The sequence below is a fragment of the Lepidochelys kempii genome, chromosome 6, assembly GCF_965140285.1.
Source record: "Lepidochelys kempii isolate rLepKem1 chromosome 6, rLepKem1.hap1, whole genome shotgun sequence".
Lineage (NCBI taxonomy): Eukaryota > Metazoa > Chordata > Testudines > Cheloniidae > Lepidochelys > Lepidochelys kempii.
Window position 1 is genome coordinate 35613226 of NC_136385.1, and position 18627 is coordinate 35631852.

General features: G+C 43.1%; 1 protein-coding gene across 6 annotated transcripts in view; it reads right to left on the reverse strand.

The window, feature by feature from the left end:
- The window catches only part of DENND5A (DENN domain containing 5A), a 117326-nt gene that overhangs the window by 45734 nt on the left and 52965 nt on the right, over positions 1–18627 (reverse strand). The gene's annotated exons all lie outside the window — the stretch shown is intronic.

Sequence of the window (18627 nt, forward strand, 5' to 3'; positions counted from 1 at the left end):
AGCATAATTGGTTCCCATTCTCATTTGGCCCCTAAGTCCTACCTAACAAATAATAAAACAAAGAATGGGTATGTGGAGAACCCCTAACTCCACATTTTCTGGTTTTCTAACACTTGAGTTGTTAAGGAATTAAGATCCCATCTTCAGTGAGAGGTGCACAGGGTAATGGTCAGGATCCCTCACTTTGATTCCAAAATAAAGATTTTTGTGTTTCAATGGACTCAAAATAGTTATTCTGCAGTAAATAAACTGAGTACCATGAAGTTTAGTGTGGGTTCATCCTCCAGCCCTTAAAAGCAATTTTTAATGGCACATGTGTTGGTTTGGACTTATGTTCAGTACCAATGTAGTTTTAACACAATAAACGTTAGGTGTGCACACTACAGTGCCTCCAGTGCTAGCCTTAAGACACATGCAAACTGCAGCTGTTTACATCCGAAGGGGTAGACAGCAGAGCAGCTCCCATGTGCTTCTTTGAAACCATGTAGCATGGCCCAGATGCATTATTTAGGAAGCTCTTGTATTTTAAGTAGAAGACTGAATTTAGGAATTTCCCAGTGATCCTCATATATGCATCAGAGGTTTTAACAACTAAAGGCCCGGTCCTGCAAATACCTACCAAGCAGAGTACAAGTATTTGCAACACAGGGTACTGAACAAATAATTAAACCTCAGAACCAGTCCACTTTACCTGTAATTGCTCAGGACAACAGAACAAAAAATATTTAATTTCTGTCAAGTTGTTTAATCAGTGAGAAGCCACTTACACATTAAGAAACTTTTACAAAAAATAATAATACTTTTTTCTTTTACCCCTCATTTCACAAAAGCCTCATCCAATTTTCCTTACGCTTCTCAGCAATATTTCACCCTAGCAAAAGATTCTCTATGTGACATTTACATTGGCTTGGTTTAGTATGGGAAAGATTTATTTGGGGTATTTGGAGGAGAATTGGACAAATATTTGGTTTATAATGGACTGCCAGCTTCATCCTAATTACAGAGAGACCAGAGTGGCTGCATAATCCAGAAAATAAAACCTCTTGCCAATAAAGGAAAAGCCAAACCAGATGTGAAGTTTTCTTCACAAGGGAAGCCCAGTGTTTGGCTCATCTCGCAAACATTTTCTTCTTCTAGTCAAATTGCTGTATAGAAATTAGGCTCTTTTCAGATTACTATACACACAGCCTACATGCAAGCCACAGAGGTGGCTGGTTATCACACAACCAGTTGTTACTATGCCATTTAATATTTACCCCACTAGTACTTCTGCTTGCTCATGCTTAAACATGCGTTGTATAATATTTGCATTACTATATTCAAAGGGAACAAATATTTCTCCCGATTTTTGTTCTGTTTCTCTCCAGCTTCTAGCACAATGGGGTCCTGATTAATGAACAATGCTCCCAGGTGCTACAGCAATGCAAGTAATAAGTAGTAGTAATTTAGGTCCTCATTCAGGATAGCACTTACGTGTCATTGAAATCAAGGAGACTTGAACACAGGCTTCAAGTTAAACAACTGGTTAAGAGCCCTTCTTATACAGGGATGCCTTCCGGAATCAGAGCCATATTCCTCAAAGTAAACAGGAAAGGCAGTTTTCCCTATTTTAAAAGCCTTTTAAAGATACTAGATTCAAATTTCACTGCAGAAAGAAAATAGCTAGAAATTGAAAAAAACTGTCATATGCCAGAATCAAGGTAGGTATAATAGCCTCAAGCAGTCTTCAGATCATGTTGCAATAGGATGGGTAAAAATCAAAGTTAAAAATTTGAATTTTTATTTAAATCTGATTTTTATGGATATTTTAACAATACTTTTTTAGGTTATTTTTAAAAATACACTAAGGCCTAGACTTATAATCTCTTAACCATAAAAACAAAAAATAGATATGCTGAATCCATGAGCTTCTTTTAAACCTTTTCAGTTAAAGGCTGCTTTTCCATATAAAGAAACAATCAGGGAAAAACATCTAATCTTTTAGGTCAAGCTTTACGCTTTACACTAAAAATGTACAGTTAGAGTCTGAAAATATTAAACTATAAAATGGCTTCAGTAATTATATAGATATAATGTAGTAGCAAAAAGATGTACCAAATCTAGTGCAAATTTAGTTATAACCATTAAAACATATTCATAGATACTAAGGTCAGAAGGGACCATTATGATCATCTAGTCTGACCTCCTGCACAACGCAGGCCACAGAATTTCACCCACCCACTCCTGCAAAAAACCTCTCACCTATGTCTGAGCTATTGAAGTCCTCAAATCATTGTTTAAAGACTTCAAGGAGCAGAGAATCCTCCAGCAAGTGACCCAAGCCCCATGCTACAGAGGAAGGCGAAAAACCTCCAGGGCCTCTTCCTATCTGCCCTGGAGGAAAATTCCTTCCCGACCTCAAATATGGCCATCAGCTAAACCCTGAGCATATGGGCAAGATTCACCAGCCAGATACTACAGAAAATTCTTTCCTGGGTAACTCAGATCCCATCCCATCTAATATCCCATCACAGGCCATTGGGCCTATTTACCATGAATATTTAATTACCAAAACCATGTTATCCCATCATACCATCTCCTCCATAAACTTATCGAGTTTAATCTTAAAGCCAGATAGATCTTTTGCCCCCACTGCTTCCCTTGGAAGACTATTCCAAAACTTCACTCCTCTGATGGTTAGAAACCTTCATCTAATTTCAAGTCTAAACTTTCTGGTGGCCAGTTTACATCCTTTTGTTCTTGTGTCCACATTGGTACTGAGCTTAAATAATTCCTCTCCCTCTCCGGTTTTTATCCCTCTGATATATTTATAGAGGGCAATCATATCTCCCCTCAACCTTCTTTTAGTTAGGCTAAACAAGCCAAGCTCCTTGAGTCTCCTTTCATAAGACAAGTTTTCCATTCCTCGGATCATCCTAGTAGCCCTTCTCTGTACCTGTTCCAGTTTGAATTCATCCTTCTTAAACATGGGAGACCAGAACTGCACACAGTATTCCAGGTGAGGTCACACCAGTGCCTTGTATAACGGTACAAAAACCTCCTTATCCCTACTGGAAATACCTCTCCTGATGCATCCCAAGACCGCATTAGCTTTTTTCACGGCCATATCACATTGGCGGCTCACAGTCATCCTATGATCAACCAATACTCCAAGGTTCTTCTCCTCCTCCATTACTTCTAATCGATGCATCCTCAGCTTATAACTAAAATTCTTGTTATTAACCCCTAAATGCATGACTTTACACTTCTCACTATTAAATTTCATCCCTTACTATTACTCCAGTTTACAAGGTCATCCAGATCCTCCTGTAGGATATCCCAGTCCTTCTCTAAATTGGCAATACCTCCCAGCTTTGTATCATCTGCAACCTTTATTAGCACACTCCCACTTTTTGTGCCGAGGTCAGTAGTAAAAAGATTAAATAAGATTGGTCCCAAAACCGATCCTTGAGGAACTCCACTGGTAACCTCCCTCCAGCCTGACAGTTCACCTTTCAGTAGGACCCACTGTAGTCTCCCCTTTAACCAATTCCTTATCCACCTTTCAATTTTCCTATTGATCCACATCTTATCCAATGTAACTAATAATTCCCCATGTGGCATGGTATCAAATGCCTTACTGAAATCTAGTTAAATTAGATCCACTGCGTTTCCTTTGTCTAAAAAATCTGTTACTTTCTCAAAGAAGGAGATCAGGTTGGTTTGGCACGATCTACCTTTAGTAAAACCACGTTGTATTTTGTCCCATTTACCATTGACTTCAATGTCCTTAATTACCTTCTCCTTTAAAATTTTTTCCAAGACCTTGCATACTACAGATGTCAAACTAACAGGCCTATAGTTACCCAGATCACTTTTTTTCCCTTTCTTAAAAATAGGAACTATGTTAGCAATTCTCCAATCATACAGTACAACCCCTGAGTTTACAGATTCATTAAAAATTCTTGCTAATGGGCTTGCAATTTCATGTGCCAATTCCTTTAATATTCTTGGATGAAGATTATCTGGGCCCCCCGATTTAGTCCCATTAAGCTGTTTGAGTTTCACTTCTACCTCAGATATGGTAATATCTACCTCCATATCCCCATTGCCATTTGTCATGCTACCATTATCCCTAAAATCCTCTTTAGTCTTATTAAAGACTGAGGCAAAGTATTTGTTTAGATATTGGGTCATGCCTAGATTATCCTTGACCTCCACTCCACCCTCAGTGTTTAGCGGTCCCACTTCTTCTTTCTTTGTTTTCTTCTTATTTATATGGTTATAGAACCGTTTACTATTGGTTTTAATTCCCTTTGCAAGGTCCAACTCTACTTGACTTTTAGCCTGTCTCACTTTATCCCTACATGTTCTGACCTCAATAAAGTAGCTTTCCTTGCTGATCCCTCCCTTCTTCCACTCCCTGTATGCTTTCTGCTTTTTCTTAATCACCTCTCTGAGATGCTTGCTCATCCAGCTTGGTCTACAACTCCTGCCTATACATTTTTTCCCGAATCTTGGGATGCAGGCTTCCAATAGCTTCTGCAGCTTTGATTTAAAATAATCCCAGGCCTCCTCTACCTTTAGATCCATAAATTCTTCAGTCCAATCCTCTTCCCTAACTAATTTCCTTAATTTTTGAAAGTCAGCCCTTTTGAAATCAAAAACCCTAGTTGTAGATTTATTTTTGTTAATCCTTCCTTTCAGTTTGAATTGAATTAGCTCATGATCACTTGAGCCAAGATTATCCCCTACAATCATTTCTTCTATGAAGTCCTCACTACTCACCAAAACCAAATCTAAAATGGCATCCCCTCTAGTCGGTTCAGCAGCTACTTGATGAAGGAATCCATCAGCTATCGCATCTAGGAAAATCTGAGCCCTATTATTATTATTACTTGCACTCGTCCTCCAGTCTATATCTGGGAAGTTAAACTCTCCCATGATCACACAGATTCCATTAGTATTTACTTTATTAAAAACATTAAAAAGGGCTCTATCCATATCCAAATTAGATCCCGGCGGTCTATAGCACACCCCAAGCACTATCCCAGGGGAGGCTCTAATAGCTTTCTTGCCCAATGTAATTTTTGCCCAGAGGGACTCTGTCTTATCCATTCCATCGCTTCTTATTTCATCACCCAATGAGAATGCACCTTTAGAAAGTAACAGAAATACAAATGGAAAAGTTGATTAAAAATCGATGATTAAAATCAAGGCTTTTCACTTCCTGACTTCAATTGTCTTTATTTAAATCAATCCACCCTGTGTTGCAAAACTGATGCATTTGTAGGATCTTTAGCAAAGTGCTGATTTTTCAATTTGTAAGGGTGTGGGAGAGAAGAGGCAGCGAGTCCATTAACTGACATTGTATCCATTTGTAGTTACTTGATTTCCCCCTTTTTTTAATTATACGTGCATTAAGAGTTGGATATGTTCTATAGAATGAAAAATTAAAAAGTGTACAGAGGTTTTCACCATTCATTCAAAGAGCTCTGATGACCTACTCATGGGAGCATAGCCTGACTGGGTTGTGAACAATGCCAGCCACCAGAAATTAATGCATGGGCCATCTCTTGCTTTGCTATGCACACATACACACACGCACACACACGTACTTCTAAAAGTCAAAACTAACTTTTAAAAGTTCAGTTTAAATAATGGAAAGATATTATCTGTCTTAGCAAAATTGTTGACAGGGCATCACAAAGTTAGTCTCTGCTTTCAGAGACTAAGCACACAAACATATTTACTTTGCCATACTATTGGTTTATTTTGTCAAGTATCTTGCCTCTAGCTTCAGCCACTACCTCATGCTTCAAAAGACAACTTAAAAAAAAAAAAAGCTCACTTAGGGTACGTCTACATTACAATAAAAAGACCCCTGGCATGGCCACAGCTGGCTCCAAAGGATACAACATGGCAGCGTAATTTGGCCTCAGTTCCCAGAGCCTAGATTCTAGTCTCACTAGGAGGAGCGTCTCAGAGCCCAGGCTCCAGCCTGAACCCAAAAGTCTACACTGCAATTTTTAGCCCTGAAGCCCAAGCCCTATGAGCCTGAGTCAGCTAACCCAGGCTCTGAGATTCAGTGCCATGGTTTTTTTCATCATACCCAACGTTGCACCCAACTGTCCAATAAAAAGGTTCTTCCCAGCCTCCTGCAGTAATCAATCATACTATGCTCTGAAGCACTAAAATGTTATATGGTTTGAATGTTATAGTTTAATGTCCAGCCTACAGTGTAATCAAACTTTTATGGACCAAAATAAATAGGGCTTCAAGTCTATTAATCTTATGAGTGTGATGGGTAAATCAATTTTCATAGATTCATATGGTGAAATCCTAGCCTCATTAAGTAAATGGCAAAACTCATTTTAAAACCAGGAGGGACCACTGTTCTTCTATAGAATACAAGCCAAAAATCTCACTCAGTAATTCCTGCATCAAGCCTATATCTTTCCTTCAGTTCCATTTAAAAACAGAGGAGGAAAATGCATCAATGTTTCCTAAAAAGACACTTAAAAGGCAGAGAAAATAGCTCATTCACTTAACAATTAGTAACTTCCCACCCTGTCATTATGCTGAAAGTAGAAAAAAATACTTCTATTTTGAACATTTCATACAATGTGCATATGTTACTCAGACTCCTCTCCTGTATCTACATAAAACAGAGTCAAAGCCTGTGTACAGCAGGGGATCTGTCTAGCACAGGCTCTCAAGGGAAGAGTGGAGGGGAGGTCACAAGCAGGCTTCAGAGATTTGCTTTGCCCCCTCCTATTGTGGCTAGATAGGAAGAAGGTCCAAAAAAAATGCTTCTGTGGCAACATGGGGTTACAGTATGAAGAAAGTTCAGAAGGAGTAGCCTGAAGCATTTTTAAGGCACCTCTCACCTTGGTATCCAAGGTCTCTATCCTGCAAAAACTCATGTGCTTAGCCTTATGCACCCAAGTCAATGGAACTAAGCACATGCATAGCAGATGCAAGATCAGGCCACTTACACCCAGGTGTCTCTGCATAGACATGAGAGAGACTGAATATGCTTACAACACAAGGGAAGCCATTTAAAAGGCTAACTGCAATGGTATGACTGAGGGCAGAACTTGGCCCCATAAAGGTTGTCTTGCCTAGAGAACATTTTTATGGGTTCTATGCTTCAAGGAAAGTTTCTCTTCCATTCCTGCAAGTATCCATGATGACCATTTACACTGATTCACAGTGCTGCTGCTCTTTATGCCAAATCAGAATCTGCAGGGGAAAATTACTGGTGGCAGCAGCTTGAAGAAATTAACTCTGCAAATGGCTGTCTTAAAGCTGAGAGGAAGGAATGACTTTAAATTGGTCATCATCACAACCTAATCAGGGTCCTAAATGAATGTGCAACATCCTCAAGAAATCATCCGATCAATGAATAGGAAAAACACACAAAGCAGCCATTAGCATTCAAAGTAACGCTCTTGGTCAAGATGATCTAATGTGTTGGAATTCAGAGAAACAAAGAGCTTTGTTTTGGAATGGTAAAACAAAAACAAAAAACAAAACAAGGCCCTTGTTAAAATCCAGTTTGAGAAGTGAGATTTTTGCAATGGTTGGGATTAAATGCCGATGGACACAAGCATTACACCGGCGGCGGAGAGAGAAGCTTTGGCCTAAGGCACAACTTCACCTTCAAATGTGAAAATGTCATCTTCTTTTCCGCATTCTGACATGACCAGAAAAGGAAACGACATCTGCCCAAGATCACAGGGACCACCACATCGTTCCAAACAAGCGTTTTAGCAAACACTACTTGTGTTTGACTCTCCCAGCACTTACTGAACAGCCCTGCTCAACCTCATCAGAAATTTCAAAATGATTACTATTTGAATGGCCACTGTGCTTTTCCACCCTGCATTTCTTTTCACAGAAAGAAATGAAATATACAAATTAAGCCTGTACTATGAAATGCCCCAGATAAACTCTTGCAATATTCTCACAATTTAGCTGAGCAAGCAAATTACTTTAAAAGATAAATTAAAGGAAACACAGAAAACATTCAGTTGCTTTTGCATGCTAGGTTTTTATGATTTGCTTGTGTAGCCAGCACTCTGATCTACATTACTGATAAACAAACCACACTCTTAGCACTAACAGTAAAAATATTTACAGTAAACTGGATTGTCCTTCCCTCCACTTCAATTTTTAGAAGCGTCTTCCTGTACAGCCCCTCCCCTTTCCTTCTCTGGTTTCCTTAGAGGCCTGTGATGCAACCACTAGCCCCATGCCCCCACCATGGGCACAATCCTGCAAAAATGCTGAGCACTCTGTCTCCAATAAAGCAAAATATTTAAGCACATATGCTCAGCTTTATGCAACTGCATAGCACTATTGGCACATTGCTGGTCTAAGCCCCATATACACAGCTTCAAAGCCTTAATTCCTTTTATTTGATTTTGCTGAATTCAGGCTCTTTCAAGACCCTATGGAACTTGAATGAATTTCACCCTCTGCAGCTGACTTTCCAATGTACCCAAGGCCTTGTCTACACACCAGTTGTGTACTACTGAAACTACTGCAGTTAGGACTGTGATTTAATAACTAAAATAGTTAAACCAGTACAAGTTCTAGAGTGGGCACATTTATACTGGCACCTCTGTACGAGAATAGCTATATTGGAACAAAGCTGGGGGCTATACTGCTTTAACTATACCAATATAATCCTCAAGGTCTGTCTCCTTTAGACTTAACTCAAGCTAACTGCCAATTAACTTGAGTTAGCCAATATGTTTGTAAACACTAGTCTGGACACTCCACAAACATTTGTTCCAGCCTGGACACAGAAGTGTTGAAAACAACTGAAATCTAGAGTTCAAAACTCCAGTGTAGACATTCCTACTGTGTTTACAATAGCAAGATTCTATTCTTAAATGTCCTCCATTTGAAAACCACTGACTAGCTAGTTCTTAAAACTCAGTTCTCTTCCATTGTCTAAATTAGGTACTTCATATTTCTTACCTGAACTCTCTCTTTCTATGGGTAAAAGAGTTAGAGATAAAAGGCTCATTCTTGTAATTCCACAAACTGTGTGTCAATCTGTTTTTTGTGACCAACTCAAAAAACAATGAATTGATGACTGGGTAAGACACCTCTTGACTCACACATGGTGTAAGACAAATTTTGATTTCTACTCTCAAAAGTCAAGGAAAGGCAGGATTTGGAAATAAGCTCCTAGATGTAATCATTCTGATCTCTGTACAATATGAAAAGTGTTCCAAACTTTGAGCTAACAGATGATGCTACACCAGTGCTTTTGTTACTGATATTAATAGTTTGCTTTTGCCGCAATACAACAATTGGGACCTACAAGGCTTTTTGTATTGCTGCATGGTGCCATTTTTTAGTTGCTTTACGTTTCCACTGTTGTATGAACTGAAAAGCAGAAGTATTTTTTATTTTATTTGTTTTAAAACTGAGCATATTGGACAGTATATGTTCACAGTAAAGCATAGTTTTGATATCAGCCTGCAGCTACATTTCCAAATATATTAAAGCTGACTGCTGGTATTACTGGTACCAAAAATACTGATAACAGATACTGATCTTTGTGATTGTACTAATAGAATCCATGGCAAAAAACTCTCACCTGCTGTGCCAAACAGAAAATGACAACACATTTTAAAAATAGGCGAGAAACTCCAAAATAAATGATCACATTAAGCTGCATGAACATTTTCTTAGCCCTGGTCTACACTACGAGTTTAGGTCAAATTTAGCAGCATTAGGTCGATTTAACCCTGCACCCGTCCACATGATGAAGCGATTTTTGTCGACTTAAAGGGCTCAAAATCGATTTTGGTACTCCTCCCCAACAAGGGGATTAGCGCTAAAATCGACATCACTGGGTCGAATTTGGGGTAGTGTGGATGCAATGCAATGGTATTGGCCTCTGGGAGCTATCCCAGAGTGCTCCATTGTGACCACTCTGGACAGCACTTTCAACTCAGATGCACTCGTCAGGTACACAGGAAAAGCCCCGGGAGCTTTTGAATTTCATTTCCTGTTTGGCCAGCATGGCGAGCTCATCAGCACAGGTGACCAGGCAGTCCCCGAAAGCAGGGGGAACTGGATCTGATCGCTGTATGGGGAGACGAATCCGTGCTATCAGAACTCCGTTCCAAAAGACGTAATGCCAATATATATGCCAAAATCTCCAAGGGCAAATGTGAGGTGTTTACAATGCTCACAATTGCAGTGGTGAATGGAGTGGGCTCCCGCTTGCCGTGCTATGGCATATGCGCAGGCAATCCAGGAAAAAGGGTGAGAAATTATTGTCTGCCATTGCTTTCACGGAGGGAGGGAGCAAGGGAATGGTCATTGATGACATGTACCCAAAACCACTGGTGGTTTCCTTGTCTGTTATCTCAATTTTTTTTAATTAATAAAGAATGCATGGTTTCAAAACAATAATTACTTGATTTTGAAGGGGGAAGGGTGGTTGGCTTACAGGGAATTAAAATCAACAAAGGGGGCGGGTTTGCATCAAGGAGAAACGCACAACTGTCACACCGTAGCCTGGCCAGTCACGAAACTAGTTTTCAAAGTCTCTTGTGATATGCAGTGTGCCTTGCTGTGCTCTTCTAATCAGTGTCTGGCTGCTCAAAATCGGACGCCAGGCAATTTGCCTCAACCTCCCACCCTGCCATAAATGTCCCCCCCTTACTCTCACAGATATTATGAAGCACACAGCAAGCAGCAATAACAATGGGAATGTTGGTTGCGCTGGGGTCTGACCAACAACACCAGCGAGCTTTTAAACGTCCAAAGGCACATTCTACCACCATTCTGCACTTGCTCAGCCTATAGCTGAACTGCTCCTTACTACTGTCCAGGCTTCATGAGCCATGGGAGCAAGGAGTAGGCTGGGGTAGGTGAAACTGCATGGTGCTGCCGGTTGGGAGAGCAGCCTGAGGCAGAAGCCTCCAGCTCGCAGGAGATCAGGATAGCAGAGTTGCAGCGGAAGCGGTGGCGCGAGCAAAAGACCATTGATGAGGACGGCTAGCAGCCCTACTTCACTATCTGCTGCAGAGTTGCAGCGGAAGCAGTGGAGCTGTTCACCATTGATGTGAAGGCACCCAGGAGCTGCTGCTGTTTGGCCAAGGCAAAAGAGCAAGAGCCCTGGAGCTGTTTCCTGTGGAATGTGCGCCTGCAAGACTTCTTCAGTGACAAAGGACAGGAATATGATGCACCTAAAATCTAAAAAGGCCTGCACATTTCTCAGAGTCACTACCCTTGGTAACAGAATGTCAATGATTGCACTGGCTACTTGGATCACAGCAGCCCTCACAGTAGACTTGCCCACAACAGCAGTGGTGACGGTGAGCTGAGTGGGCTCCCACTTGCAGTGCTATGGCGTCTGGGCGGTTAACCCAGGAAAAAAGCTGTGAAACGATTGTCTGCCATTGCTTTCATGGAGGAAGGGAGAGGGGGAGGGGCGACTGACAACATGTACCCAAAACCACCCGCAACAATGTTTTTGGCCCATCAGGCATTGGGAGTTCAACCCAGAATTCCAATGGGCAATGGAGACTGCGGAAACTGTGGGATAGCTACCCACAGTGCACTGCTCCGAAAGTCTACGCTAGCCATGGTACTGTGGACGCACTCCGCCGACTTAATGCACTTAGTGGGTACGCACGCAATCGACTGTATAAAATCGCTTCTGAAAAATCGACTTCTATAAAATCGACCTAATTTCATAGCGTAGACATACCCTTAGCCCTGGTCTACACTAGGACTTTAGGTCGAATTTAGCAGCGTTAAATCGATTTAAACCTGCACCCGTCCACACAATGAAGCCCTTTATTTCGACTTAAAGGGCTCTTAAAAATCGATTTCCTTACTCCACCCCTGACAAGTGGAATAGCGCTTAAATCGACGTTGCCGGCTCAAATTTGGGGTACTGTGGACACAATTCGATGGTATTGGCCTCCGGGAGCTATCCCAGAGTGCTCCATTCTGACCGCTCTGGACAGCACTCTCAACTCAGATGCACTGGCCAGGTAGACAGGAAAAGAACCGCGAACTTTTGAATCTCATTTCCTGTTTGGCCAGCGTGGCAAGCTGCAGGTGACCATGCAGAGCTCATCAGCACAGGTGACCATGATGGAGTCCCAGAATCGCAAAAGAGCTCCAGCATGGACCGAACGGGAGGTACGGGATCTGATCGCTGTCTGGGGAGAGGAATCCGTGCTATCAGAACTCTGTTCCAGTTTTCGAAATGCCAAAATCTTTGTCAAAATCTCCCAGGGCATGAAGGACAGAGGCCATAACAGGGACCCGAAGCAGTGCCGCGTGAAACTGAAGGAGCTGAGGCAAGCCTACCAGAAAACCAGAGAGGCGAACAGCCGCTCTGGGTCAGAGCCCCAAACATGCCGCTTCTATGATGAGCTGCATGCCATTTTAGGGGGTTCAGCCACCACTACCCCAGCCGTGTTGTTTGACTCCTTCAATGGAGATGGAGGCAATACGGAAGTAGGTTTTGGGGACGAAGAAGATGATGATGATGAGGAGGAGGTTGTAGATAGCTCACAGCAAGCAAGCGGAGAAACCGGTTTTCCCGACAGCCAGGAACTGTTTCTCACCCTAGACCTGGAGCCAGTACCCCCCGAACCCACCCAAGGCTGCCTCCTGGACCTAGCAGGCGGAGAAGGGACCTCTGGTGAGTGTACCTTTTAAAATGCTATACATGGTTTAAAAGCAAGCATGTGAAAGGATTACTTTGCCCTGGCATTTGCGGTTCTCCTAGATGTAGTCCTAAAGCCTTTGCAAAAGGTTTCTGGGGAGGGCAGCCTTATTTCGTCCTTCATGGTAGGACACTTTACCACTCCAGGCCAGTAACACGTACTCGGGAATCACTGTAGAACAAAGCATTGCAGTGTATGTTTGCTGGCATTCAACCAAAATCCGTTCTTTATCTCTCTATGTTATCCTCAGGAGAGTGAGATATAATTCATGGTCACCTGGTTGAAATAGAGTGCTTTTCTTCAGGGGACACTCAGAGGAGCCCATTCCTGCTGGGCTGTTTGCCTGTGGCTAAACAGAAATGTTCCCCGCTGTTTGCCACAGGGAGGGGGGAAGGTTGAGGGGGTAGTCACGCGGTGGGAGGAGGGAAAATGCGACCTTGTAACGAAAGCACATGTGCTATGTATGTAATGTTAACAGCAAGGTTTACCCTGAAAGAGTGTAGCAACTGTTTTATAAAATGTGTCTTTTTAAATACCGCTGTCCCTTTTTTTTTCTCCACCAGCTGCATGTGTTTCAATGATCACAGGATCTTCTCCTTCCCAGAGGCTAGTGAAGCTTAGAAAGAAAAAAAAACGCACTCGCGATGAAATGTTCTCCGAGCTCATGCTGTCCTCCCACACTGACAGAGCACAGACGAATGCGTGGAGGCAAATAATGTCAGAGTGCAGGAAAGCACAAAATGACCGGGAGGAGAGGCGGAGGGCTGAAGAGAGTAAGTGGCGGGCTGAAGACAGGGCTGAAGCTCAAATGTGGCAGCAGCGTGATGAGAGGAGGCAGGATTCAATGCTGAGGCTGCTGCAGGACCAAACCAGTATGCTTCAGTGTATGGTTGAGCTGCAGCAAAGGCAGCTGGAGCACAGACTGCCACTGCTGCCCCTCTGTAACCAACCGCCCTCCTCCCCAAGTTCCATAGCCTCCACACCCAGACGCCCAAGAACGCGGTGGGGGGGCCTCCGGCCAACCAGCCACTCCACCACAGAGGATTGCCAAAAAAAAAAGAAGGCTGTCATTCAATAAATTTTAAAGTTGTAAACTTTTAAAGTGCTGTGCTTAAAGTGCTGTGTGGCATTTTCCTTCCCTCCTCCACCACCCATCCTGGGATACCTTGGTAGTCATCTCCCTATTTGTGTGATGAATGACTAAAGAATGCATGAATGTGAAGCAACAATGACTTTATTGCCTCTGCAAGCAATGATTAAAGGGAGGAGGGGAGGGTGGTTAGCTTACAGGGAAGTAGAGTGAACCAAGGGGCGGGGGGTTTCATCAAGGAGAAACAAACACAACTTTCACACCGTAGCCTGGCCAGTCATGAAACTGGTTTTCAAAGCTTCTCTGATGCGTACCGCGCCCTCCTGTGCTCTTCTAACCGCCCTGGTGTCTGGCTGCGCGTAACCAGCAGCTAGGCGATTTGCCTCAGCCTCCCACCCCGCCATAAACGTCTCCCCCTTACTCTCACAGATATTGTGGAGCAAACAGCAATAATAATGGGAATATTGGTTTCGCTGAGGTCTAAGCGAGTCAGTAAACTGCGCCAGCGCGCCTTTAAACGTCCAAATGCACATTCTACCACCATTCCGCACTTGCTCAGCCTGTAGTTGAACAGCTCCTGACTACTGTCCAGGCTGCCTGTGTACGGCTTCATGAGCCATGGCATTAAGGGGTCGGCTGGGTCCCCAAGGATAACTATAGGCATTTCAACATCCCCAACAGTTATTTTCTGGTCTGGGAATAAAGTCCCTTCCTGCAGCTTTTGAAACAGACCAGAGTTCCTGAAGATGCGAGCATCATGCACCTTTCCCGGCCATCCCACGTTGATGTTGGTGAAACGTCCCTTGTGATCCACCAGAGCTTGCACCACTATCGAAAAGTACCCCTTGCGGTTTATGTACTTGCCGGCTTGGTGCTCCGGTGCCAAGATAGGGATATGGGTTCTGTCTATAGCCCCACCACAGTTAGGGAATCCCATTGCAGCAAAGCCATCCACTATGACCTGCACATTTCCCAGGGTCACTACCCTTGATATCAGCAGATCTTTGATTGCGTGAGCTACTTGCATCACAGCAGCCCCCACAGTAGATTTGCCCACTCCAAATTGATTCCCAACTGACCGGTAGCTGTCTGGCGTTGCAAGCTTCCACAGGGCTATCGCCACTCGCTTCTCAACTGTGAGGGCTGCTCTCATCTTGGTATTCATGCGCTTCAGGGCAGGGGAAAGCAAGTCAAAGTTCCATGAAAGTGCCCTTACGCATGCGAAAGTTTCACAGCCACTGGGAATCGTCCCAGACCTGCAACACTATGCGGTCCCACCAGTCTGTGCTTGTTTCCTGAGCCCAGAATCGGCGTTCCACAGCATGAACCTGCCCCATTAGCACCATGATGCATGCATTGTCAGGGCCCATGCTTTCAGAGAAATCTGTGTCCATGTCCTGATCACTCACGGGACCGCGCTGACGTCGCCTCCTCGCCCGGTATCGCGTTGCCATGTTCTGGTGCTGCATATACTGCTGGATAATGCGTGTGGTGGTTAATGTGCTCCTAATTGCCAAAATGAGCTCAGCGGCCTCCATGCTTGCCTTGGTATGGCGTCCGCACAGAAAAAAGGCGCGGAACGATTGTCTGCCGTTGCTCTGATGGAGAGAGGGGCGACTGACGACACGGCTTACAGGGTTGGCTTCAGGGAGCTAAAATCAACAAAGGGTGTGCCTGTACATCAAGGAGTATTTCAGGCAGGACTGCACGGAGGGTTCCAATAAGAAATGGTGCACCTAAGTTATCGTTGTTATTGGAACAAGGAGGTTAGCCTGGCCTCTGATTGATACATGGCTAGATTTACCTCGCTGCACCTTCTCTGTGAGTGACTGCAGTGTGATCTAGACAGGGGAGGAGGCAAATGAGTACAAAACAAATCTGGTCTATTTCTTGTTCTGACCCACTCCATCTATCTTTTACATCTTTGGCTGGCAGCAGACGGTGCAGAAGGACTGCATGCCATCCACATCTCATGGCTGCTCGGCAGAAGATGGTACAGTACGACTGCTAGCCATCTTCATCTCTTGCCTGCCTGGCATAAGATGGTACAATACGACTGCTAGCAATCCTCATCTCTTGCCTGCCTGGCAGAAGATGGTACAGTACGACTGCTAGCAGTCCGTATCGCCTGCCCGCTCACCATAAGACGGTTCAATAGGACTGACTGCAGGACTAAAGAGAATGACCTGCTCAAGTCACTCCAAATTTAGTCCCTGCGCCCATGTCTGCCCAGGCGCTCCTGATCGACCTCACAGAGGCGACCAGGAGCACCTCAGACATGACGATGACGGCTACCAGTCGTACTGTACCGTCTGCTGCCACAAGGCAAGGGGTTGCTGCTACTGTGTAGCAATGCCGTACCGCGTCTGCCAGCACCCAGGAGACATAGGGTGACGGTTACCTGAGCGGGCTCCATGCTTGCCGTGGTATGGCGTCTGCACAAGTAACTCAGGAAAAAAGGCGCGAAATGATTGTCTGCCCTTGCTTTCACGGAGGGAGGGAGGGAGGGAGGGAACGGGGGCCTGACGATATGTACCCAGAACCACCCGCGACAATGTTTTAGCCCCATCAGGCATTGGGATCTCAACCCAGAATTCCAATGGGCAGCGGAGACTGCGGGAACTGTGGGATAGCTACCCACAGTGCAACGCTCCGGAAGTCGACGCTTGCCTCGGTACTGTGGAAGCGCTCCGCCGAGTTAATGCACTTAATGCACTTAGAGCATTTTCTGTGGGGACACACACACTCGAATATATAAAACCGATTTCTAAAAAACCGACTTCTATAAATTCGACCTAATTTCGTAGTGTAGACATACCCTTAGTATGGATCTCTTTTTCTTCTCAATTTCACCTCTTGGGCAGGCACATGTATTCATACAGAATAAGGTTACTCTGTAGATTTACCTTGGCAGATCTCCAAATTCACTCACATACATGGGTAGCTCTTTCCCCAGTTTGGGGCACATCAAAAGTACATTGTACCCAAAGACCAAGGTTTGCTTTTATATGTAGCGTTCATTCATAACAAGTGGGAGAGGACACAGATGCATGTTATTGAGCTCTGCAGGCCCACCTGAGTATAACTTGGTTTACTTTCCCCCAACTCATTATCTGTTGTATATTTGTACCACAGAAGTTTGCAGTACCGTTAGAATACTCCTGGTAATTCAGGAAAAACCCAAACAAGCTCCAAAACAAGTCTCAAAATAAAAAGCCTTCTTGCAAACTACAGAAGTTAGATTCCATACATGGAGCAGCACAGCCAACCCTGGATGGGGAGCAACCCTGTAAGACCTAAAGTGCGAAATCACCAGAGGTGAGCACTAGATCTAGTACATTAGAAAAACATGTGATGTAAAAAACTCACGATAGTATTGAAAGTAACGCAGAAAATATTTCCAGTCAATTACTTGGAGTGGCCACTCATGTTACAAACCTTGAACATAAAGCCACAGGGCAGGACAGCTGGAAACAAAGCTTTTCCAAAATAAGAGGAAACAGTCAGAGAACAAAATAAGAAGCTCCAATTTATGGTTCGCTGGGGGGAGAGGGAAATGGAGAACGTGGAGGAAGGAAGTTGCAAAAATATTTAAGGCTAAAGTGTTTTGGCACCTCATCTTCCCTCCTATCTGCCAGCAGTTTACCTTCAAGAAAAATCTATTTCCTCTTTTAAACCTGAGAACATTTTGATTGCAGACAGAGCAGTTAAAAATACAATTGTAAAGGCAGCCAAACACTCAGATGGAACCTGAATATCAAAAATCCTATAAATATCCACATGGTACTGCCTCACAGCTAAACAGGAGAAGAGGTGAGGAAACCTGCCATACTTTGGGACTGACTGCAGCTTTTCTTAATTTGGAAAAAATATTTTTGGAATGTGGAGACCACACTTACTTGTTCCAGTCATCCGATGAGGCATAACTTCCTTTCTGCTAAGAAAATATTAGCTAACTAGTGAAGCAGTAGAGGCAAAGTGATAAAACTCAGTTCAGATTTAGTCTATCTGTACTTCCACAGTGGGACTTCTCAGAATGAAGTACTGTCCATTCATTGGGTGTAAGAGTGAACAAGAATTTGAACCATTTAAGCTTCAGAGGAGCCAGGTTTTAGTCCAGGCTATTCCAAACTCTGGTTTAATTACATTGGAACACCCCTTTCAACACTACATTTTCCTCAGAAGATTCTGTTTTATCTATGAGCTGCTATAGAAAACCAACTTTTAATTCTGCAAAAAAGTTATTTGTAACAAAACTTCCCAAATGTAGGTGCTAGAAGGATTACTTTGAGCATATAGGGAGTGGATATATTCCTATTTAGGTCTTTTAGGAATATTGAGAAAGCCCTTCAGAAAGCCATTTACTTGTCAAACAGTTTAGATTCAAAATGTGAAATTAAAAATTATTAACGTTAAGTTGTTGGGAAATTTTCTCCAGATTCTAAAGACAAGCTCTCCTCCTCCATTGTGAAGGGACTATATTTTTTTCACCTGTTATGGACCATTGACTTTTAGGTTACTGTATAAATAAAAAGTCCATGTACTAATAAATAATATATATTACTAATACACATATGCAGACTCACACATTCATTTCACTCCAGCTGGCAGCTAAAAAAACTAAAAGAAAAAAAAATCAGTATTAGCTATATTCATTGGGCCCAACAAAACCAAGAGCAACATTTGCTAGCAGAAGTAAGCTGAAGTAATTGACCATTCTCAAAGTTCTGCATGTTCCTGCTGGTGTCATTAACGATACTGATGCATAAACAAGGAGTAAACAAAAATAGACAGATCAATATAGGCTTAGCTGTACTAGAAAAAAACCACAAATCACTC